Here is an 8,952-nt window from a genome sequence, read left to right as displayed (position 1 = left end):
TGGGGGCACGTGTCAGAGATGTTAAGGAGACTCCACCGCATCTGATCAAACAAGAACACCACCATCTGCTTATTGTCATTCAAGTAGGGTCATGGGAGGCTGCCACGAGGAAATGGCCGAATATCAGAAAGAGACTTTGCATCCCATGGAAAGACACTAAAGGGATTGGGAGCACCAGGAGTGTTCTCCTCTGTCCTTCTGACTGGAGGCTGGGTCGCAGAAGGAAGGAGGAGAACAGAGGTGCTAAATTATTGGCTGATTACTGGGATGGTGTTGGGATCAAGGTTTTGTGTACCTTGATCTTGGACAGTTGTGTGGGCATGAGATGGAACACAGCTGAGGAGTTGGGGCCAAAGTGTTCTGGAAAGCAAGCTGGCTAGATTGATTAAACCACATTTGATGGAGGAATGGAATGGAGTTCCTTGTGAAATGAGGAAAATAAGTTAGGTTAGAAGTTGTATGCCTTCCTGAGGTGCTGAATTGGCAGCTACAGATCTGACCTTTCTAAGCCAGGTTTTCACTGCCGATAACAGATGCTTTTATACAGACCTAGAGAGTTAGTGCGGACAGCGAGTCTCCTGTTTCTCCAAATAACATTGTTAGCTATCCCATCTGTGGAATGCAAGGCAGCAGGCTGGGCAGTAAACCACAAATTAACAAAGAAGCAGTGGATTGGTGGATGAAGTTGATGCTGATAAGAGGACCGTTCAGAGCCAAGCTAGCCAGGCAAGCATCCTCCAACTCCACCCAGGTCAAAGAGTACACAGCCAGGAAGACAACGGCCTTCATCAGAAAGACCACCAGATGACCAGGGAGAAATGCCTCACATGCATAGAAGAACTGAGACTCAGGGTGGGGAAAAATGTCAATCATTCTGGGGACTCACGGCAATAAAACAACCTTTTCTTGGACATGCAATGCATATGTGAGCAGCTTGCTCTTTAAGCGTGTCATGGTTTTATGATTTTTGGTCATCAGTATTCCACACCACAACATCATGTAATGCACTTGGGGGGGGAGTATGACTTCTGCCAAATGTTCATCCAACGGAGAAGAACTACATTTCCCCAGGAGGCTTTGCGGTCAGCAAGGAGATACAGCTCTGTGCAAGGTCACCTGATCCTTCTTCTTCACCTACTCTTTGCCGTCTGCGCTTTGCCATCTGCACTTCGCCGTCTGCTTTTCTTCAGTCACTCAACTGGACTGCACGTCTCACCTCAGCATTGTGGCCAGGTCTATCTACCATCCAGACAGACTCTCTCTCTCTCTTTCACTGTATTTTTTGCTAATACTATATTTAGTAATTCATTTGTTCCACCTCAGATTATTGCTGTTGTTTTCATATATTTTGGGGTCCCCTGTCTCCCCTTTCCCAGAGGCGCGGATCCGCAGATCCCTCCGCCCTGCTGGTCACAGAACCGGGCCAAACCAGCCCGTAAACCGTTGACATCATACCAGACAAAGTTATGGCTCTTCATAAATATTTTCAAAAAGACATCAATAATAAATGCCTCTTTCTTTCTTCCCACATCTGAACCTGTAAGGTTTTATTTTGGAAAATTAAATCTACCTACTCCACAAAGACAGGCTGTTCCCTAGATACCACTGAATGAACTCAGTATAAAGTGATCACTGGGGTATGCCAGGGATAGAAACACTCTCTGATGTGCGGATCCTCTTGCTCTTACAAGACAGAAGAGTCTAAAATGTTGGAAGACATATTAAACAGTCTTAAATATTTGTTGGGGAACAAGAATGAAACTACCACTGAAGACAGAGTTGTGTATTCTGTCTATCCAGGGGCTGGATTGGCCCAATGCTCTTCAGAAGTTACAAGTATAACCCATGGTTCTAAAAGATCTTGTGCTACAGAGAATAAAAGCCAACTTGACTTCTTCAGTCTAAAGGCAGTTGCTATGCATTCAACCCGAGGGTTGGTCCTCAAAAATACAACCATTTTCTTCCATTCAACATTTCCACTCTGACTGCCACTTTTCAAACTCTGTTTCACTTGCCTACCACTTTTGTTGTTGTCACCTTGGACATGCAGATGTCTCAGGATCTCTCTCAGGCCCCAAGGTGCAGGTTCAGGTAATTCCAGAACTTAAATTTTGCTGCACACATGCAGCTAATCTAATGTTCTTTGTTTGGAAACATTTACTTTTCATTCATTTACAGTTTCAGAATGGTTCAGTGTGCATCTAGTGGTTGCATTTCAGAGTCTTGCTTTTAAATTCAAGTAAGTGTTTTGACTACACTGTTGCCCAAATTAACAAGCTGCATTTATTTATGAAGCCATGGAAGACAAACCAAGGCAAAAAGCCTTCTTTCCAACACAAAGCATTCCTCTTCTATTTTACTAGACTAGATTTTGTTTTGTTTTACTATTTAAGAAATACTGGAGACTTACTGCCTCAGCCTATGCCAGCAAGATATTATCACATCGTACATTATAACAACTCTCAGCTTGTTTCTTGTTTATGCTAGTTATAAGCAATGCAAGAAGTCTGGAAACACCTTGACAATTTTAGAAATTATAATGAGAGCTCTGTGACTGCCTTTGTGCTGGAACATCATTACAAACTCCCTTCCCCAGGAACGCTTGTATAACAACCTATAATGAATCATCCTCTTCTTCTTTCTTGCTTTAAGATCTCTCTGGTATGTAATGCTATTAAAGACATGGTCTGAAAGCATGACCCACATTAATCATCAATAGTTCTGATGTTCCCAAAGAAAAAGATATAGATGCAAAGATCTTTTTCACAGATAAAAGAACTGCCTTCTCCTCTAGTAGGTCTAAACATCCCTCATCTAAATATGAAATGGGAAAAAATCTTTAAAATCTGCTTCTGAGTCACTCTTTTTTACATGAGTAGCTAAGATGCTGGCATGCAGATGGTAAAAGACAAAGTTTGTATTCAGTGGTACAGAAAAAAAACACAACCATCTTTGTTCATATTTCACCATTCTGCAATATTGATCTTACTGGGTACTGGGCATGAAGACACTAGTATGAATTACAGAACATACATTTTTTCTGTTCCTTCATTCAGCATGTGTTGTGCTGCAGAGCTACAGAATTGTTCCATTTGTCAGCTGAGTCAGATATATTGTCTCTTAGATGTACTCACTCATTTTTCATCTTTACCTGTAACTTATGCTATTACTGTACAGCATGGTAGAACTGCCTATCCATCATGTGAACACACATTACATAAAACAGTTTTATTAACAAAATTAATAAAATATTTTGTTAAATAAAATAAATAAATAAATAAACTGTCCCATGTGCTGTGAATGCAGCCTATCACCACCCTACTGTATTTTGATATGTAAAGACTAATGCATATTGTAACCATAAACATATGTATCAGCCATTGCAGAATCAGCTGAAAAGCCTGATTGTGACCTAGGGCTTGTTTGGTGGTGTAGACTGTCACTCATTTCAGAAGGAACTGAAGCCACAGACATCATTACAAATGTTAACCCAGCTACATATTGAAACACTTGATAGGCATTTCAGACCACAAGTCCCACTTAAATCCTTTTAAAATAAGGAAGTAAAGAACAGTAGGCTCCAGCATTGTTCATCCTTCTTTGTGTATTGCTGCAGTAGAATGGTACATTCTTCTGCAGGTTTACCAGCCCCTCCTGATTCCTGTCTACCAGAGAGCCAGATTCGCTAGCTTTTCCTAAAAGTTAGGCTTCATACAGTGCACCAATACCTGGACACAAGGTACACAAGCAGGCATCATTGAACACTCCCTGTCTTCAGGTTCAAATGGAGACAGATTTGGCCACAGAAAAGCCCACAGGGCAGCAGTGTATGAGCACAGCCTGTGGGTACCCCTGTGGCCCAGGCCAGAGCTGCAGACCATGGATAGGGGCATTGGTAGGGCAGGAGGGCTGGGGGAGAGCTGCAGCCTGTGGGAAGCCCACGGGGATCAGTTAGGGAAGGATGGCTTTAAGGCTGAGAGTGGCCATAGACAAGCCACTCTGTCACCAGAGACAGAGCATTATGGACTGACCACAGCCCCCATTGCCCATTTCCCTGTGCTGCTCATGGGGAAGTGATAGAAGAAAGCAGATGGGAGAGGAAGGTGGTTTTAGCTTACTTTTAATTCTCACTGCCCTATTCTGCTATCAATAGGCAATACATTTTATTATCTCCCTTATGGTAAGTCTGTTTTTCCTACGATGGTGAGCAATCTGTTTGTCCTTATCTCAGCTCATGAGCTTTCTCACAGTATTACTACTGCTGAGTAGGGGTAGAGAGAGAGCAACTCAGTGAGCAGTTGGTGATCAGCAGGTCAATGCACCACAATGGCACTAATAGCTTCAGGCTGTTTTTATATACTGACAAACTGAGGCCATAAATCTGTACATTCTTGGCACTGCTGGCACCGGTGCGTTTCTTAATAGGAGAGCAGAGCCTAGCAGGATAAAAATAAGTAGCTTTTGATTCTCAGAGAACTAATAGAAACAGACATCTATGCTGTGAAAAATTCAAAGGGTGAAAATTTATTTTGAAATCCCAGCCCCACAGAAACCTGCTTTCCCCATTAACTTGAATACTGGAATTCAGCTCAGCTCCTTCTCTCTTTGGTTCACCAGAGATGTCCACACTTCCTATGAAAACAGCTAAAGTTCTTACCCCTGGGGCAAGCCCATGATCCTTCTTTATCCCCGCCCTAAGTAACTACTGCTGGTTGCTGTCAAAGGCAATGTACAGAAGCAGACAGCCCTTTTGTCTGAACGAAATGTTCTTATGTTCTTAGTAGATGAAAATGCTGCATGTTCTTTAACACACCATTAACTCACAGGAATAGTTATCTTGCATCAGCACAGATGGATTATCCTTGTCCAAGAGATTTTAATCACACTACAAAGTCACAATTAATTTAATGGACCTTTTCTGGTAGTCTGCTCATTCATGTATCTTTTTAGGTCTGTGGACAGCTCCTGTGGTTTTTAATGCCATATTATGCTGAGCTATTCTGATCTTTCAGTCAGGACAGTTTGGGACCTCATCTGTCTTTCTGGACTCACAGAGGAAATTACAGAATGGCATTAGTGGACCATTTGCTCTTGAGAGTATCTTAGCCAATATAAATGAAAGTGGCATCTGAGCTCAAGTGAGCAGATTAAACTAAATATGAAGCATCAGCATGCTTAGGTGAAAACTAACGATGGGAGGATTTTGACAGTCTATTACTTAAACATTGAACTGAGAGCTCATGAGACGCTAATAGTTTGAAAACTGGAACTGGAGAGAATCTCTTTCCCCCCAAAAACAGGAAACAGCACTAGAAGGAAACACATGGATCACAGTAACCAAACCCTTTTCCTACTGCGATCCATCTGAAAAGCAATTAGCTCACTCACTCCCATCATTCTTACTGCAGTGCTGTTGTAGGGCCTCTACTTCTTATTGCTGTCTAATTTCAAGCCTACATTTACTCATAGATCCTGTATACACAGGAATGAAAATGTCAGCAGTGAGAGTTGTGACTGCTAGCAGCTTGGAAACAAAAGGTCTTTTGCTTCTGTCTGGGGAGCCATTGGCAGATCCACATCATCATCTGCAAGAAAAGCATTTCACATATAGCATCGATGGTAATGTTGTGATACACCTTGTGCCTGATCTCAGGAGATCTGCATGGAGATATAAACTGAAGGGGGCATGAGCTAAGGAGTCTTGGTACAAGCATTTAACTGCAGCTGAAATCCAGAGCATATTTTCTAACAGATTTAATAAATTTGATCACTTGCTCAGGGGTTGTCTCTCCTTCAGCTCTTTTGCATTATCAGAAATTCATCTGGCTGGACAACAGTGTGGCAATTCTCACTTCAGCTGGTCTGGCACGTAAGGACTGCAGAATTGGAAAAATGCAGGAGGCTGCAGAAACCGAGGGATTGCAGAGGTTCCAGTTTTGTCTCTGAGCTAGTGCTGGTGGATTAGTGGTCTAATTGTCACTCATTTGATCTGAATATCATTTCTTCTTTATGGTTGACTGAAATATACATGGGGTGCCTGATGGATAGGCAAGAATGGCATGTTCTGACTAATGCAAGTCACCAAGTGCTGCGGAGAAGGCAAGTTAGGAAACTGAGAAGGCAGTCAGAAAGAAGCATCTATTTCTTACTCAGCTGATGACCTGGACAAAGAGAGATACTTCACCTCCTGCCATAGTTTCACTACCTCTCCATTCAAAACCTTCTCATATATATCTACTGAATTCAAATTAGGCATTTTGAGCAGTTAAAGGATTATTTAATAAATAAAAAAGCATGGGGAAAAAAAACCATAACAAATAATTAGCTTCCTTTAAAGGCAACAAAGAGCTTTAGGTGCCAGTGAAGACCTACAGAAGGTAACTCAGGCCACTCAAGTGATAGCCTGCCCCTCTTGGTAAAGTGCATAAGAACCCAATGAGAGAAGCAAAGTTCCTGTACCTCTTAAAGATTAAAACAGCTTAATAGCTTTGAGGCTGTTTTTTATAAAGAAGGTGGGGTTTTTGTCACTCCTGCATGACAGGATAGAGCCTAGAGCATTTGACCACAAAGGGAATGAATTTTTTATTTTTTAAATTTAAGCTATGTCAAGCATAGTTTGAGCTTAAGCAATTATTCCAGAAAAGTACCTCTGTAGTCAGGCTGCCAGTGCCTGATCAGGAAGGGAAGCAAAAAAGATAAGTAGTTGCTCACCCAGTGTCCAGAAGTAGGCAACTGTGCAGACAGGAATGCAAAATTCAGGAGCAACAAATTATTTAGACAAGTAGGAACCTGACCTGTGAAGAAGCTACACTGGAGTCCCAAATCTACTTCCCACTTTGTGCCTGTATTAGTCATTAGACCATGGCTGGCATCCCCAGCACAAGGAAGACACAGAGCTGTTGGAGTGGGTCCAGAGGAGGGCCACAAAGATGATCAGAGGGCTGGAGCACCTCTCCTATGAAGAAAGGCCGAGGGAGCTGCACTTGTTCAGCCTAGAGAAGAGAAGGCTCTGGGGAGACCTCATTATAGCCTTCCAGTACTTGAGGAGAACATATATAAACACCAGGGAGACCAACTTTTTACATGAGCACATGGTAAAATAGACAAGGGGGAACTGTTCTAAACTAAAAGAAGGGAGATTCAGGTTAGATGATATGTGGTAATTCTTTCCTCAGAGGGCGGTGAGGCACTGGCACAGAGAAGCTGTGGTGTCCCATTCCAGTGTCTTTCTTTCTTCCCAGAAGAAAGAAAAATTGGTTTGATTCTGTGAGAGTGTTAGAATTATACTCAACTGGAACAGAACCAAGAGCTCTGAGGGAATGTGTTGAAAGTGCTGGGAGATTGCCAGGAGCCCCTGGGGAGACATCTAACCCTCAAAGGCTGTTGAGTTTGCTGTGTTTTTGATTGGCACTTCGTGGTTTGTTCATTTCTTTCCCTTTTCACTTCATTTATCTTAATAGCCCTAATGGCTGAAATGAAAAACAAAAGCTCAAACCAAGAATTTACCTTGTGTTGCCACCTGATGTGATATAATGTGACATACAGTGCCAGATGCAGTCACAACCTATATCCGAAAATAACCGAGCATATGTTATTACATGAAATAATATTAAAATTAAAACTTTAAAAGCAGTAGCCGCTGGATGCAAGGTGCCTTCTTCAATAGCTCTCATAGCACTCTTGTTGGAATATGTTCCTTTTTCACTGTTCATAGACATTGCAATTGACTCAGCTCCCTTTGCAGTACTCTGTGCAAATCACACAGCTTTTCTGCACAAACCCATGGCTTCTAGAGGTTGTACTTCTTAATTGGACATGTACCTCTTACTGAGCATTTTCCCAGGTCAACGCATGTGATGGGCAACACCAATAAGCCACCACTGACTTTGGTAGAGGCATTTCAATGGCCACCAGGTTCAGTGATTCTTCTTGGTTTCAGGGAGCTGATGTGGAAAGCTGCACCTGCATTTCTTAGCCCAAAACAAATTTCAGGGCCACTTGAAATAAGTATGACTTCTTCTGACTGTCATCTGGACAGCATAGAAAGATACAAAGGAGCATAGCATTATGTTTGCTATACAATGAAATCAGCTGCTAAAAGACTTCCTGTGAAAAGGCTTTAGGTTTTCACTAAAACCAATAACCATTTCTACAACAAGATGCTTTTCTGGAAAAAAAAAATAGAAAAGCCTTTTTACAGTTGCCTGAATGAACCGATTGTGATGACATACATTGCAGCAAGCAGTCTGTGATGGGTGTCTCACTGTATTTTAGATCAAAAGAGCTATGTGTATTTTTCCAGCTGAACCACCCTAGGTGGATTGTTTAAACTTAAGAGGTCAAAACTGCATTATTCATTCCAAGATATTATAGTAAAGAAGCAGTTTAAGATGAGAGGGTTTTTTTCATATATAAATATGCATAAATACACACACATTCCACTGAGTGAATAGAAAAAGTAAATATACTTCTGCAGATGCTGGAAATTCTTTCTTTGGTCACATACTCTTTTTGCCATCAGACGTGTTTCATATGATCTAGCTGTGCAGTCATACATCTCTGTTACCAGAGGACTTTGAAACTTTTCTATCAGTAATCCCAACGGTTGCCATGAAGACATGCATCCAGGCTTTAGAGCCATTTTTATTTCCCACAAGATCATTAATCTCCTCAAGAATTTGAATCTCTCTGATATCTAGAAAACTGGAGAAGTTGGTTGACTAGGTCTGCATTCACTTTTATGGACTATCTTAGCTTTTTTACAAACAGATTATTTCCTTGCATTACTTTGCAGAGTCATGGATATTACTCACACGCTGGCCTTAGTAATATTGTGCTCTCAAATCTCTTTCCTATGTCTGGCACATTCGTATGAGAACCCTGCATCCCAAAGCACCATCTGTTCACTGTAAGCTGAGTTAAGTGCAGAGCATTCGGCCTCTGGAGTGCAGG

Source organism: Lagopus leucura, unplaced genomic scaffold (assembly GCF_019238085.1).
Source record: "Lagopus leucura isolate 7727_CA_CO unplaced genomic scaffold, USGS_WTPT01 Super-Scaffold_100001, whole genome shotgun sequence".
Lineage (NCBI taxonomy): Eukaryota > Metazoa > Chordata > Aves > Galliformes > Phasianidae > Lagopus > Lagopus leucura.
The sequence above is the reverse complement of the archived record's forward strand: the minus strand, read 5'-3'. Positions refer to the sequence as shown.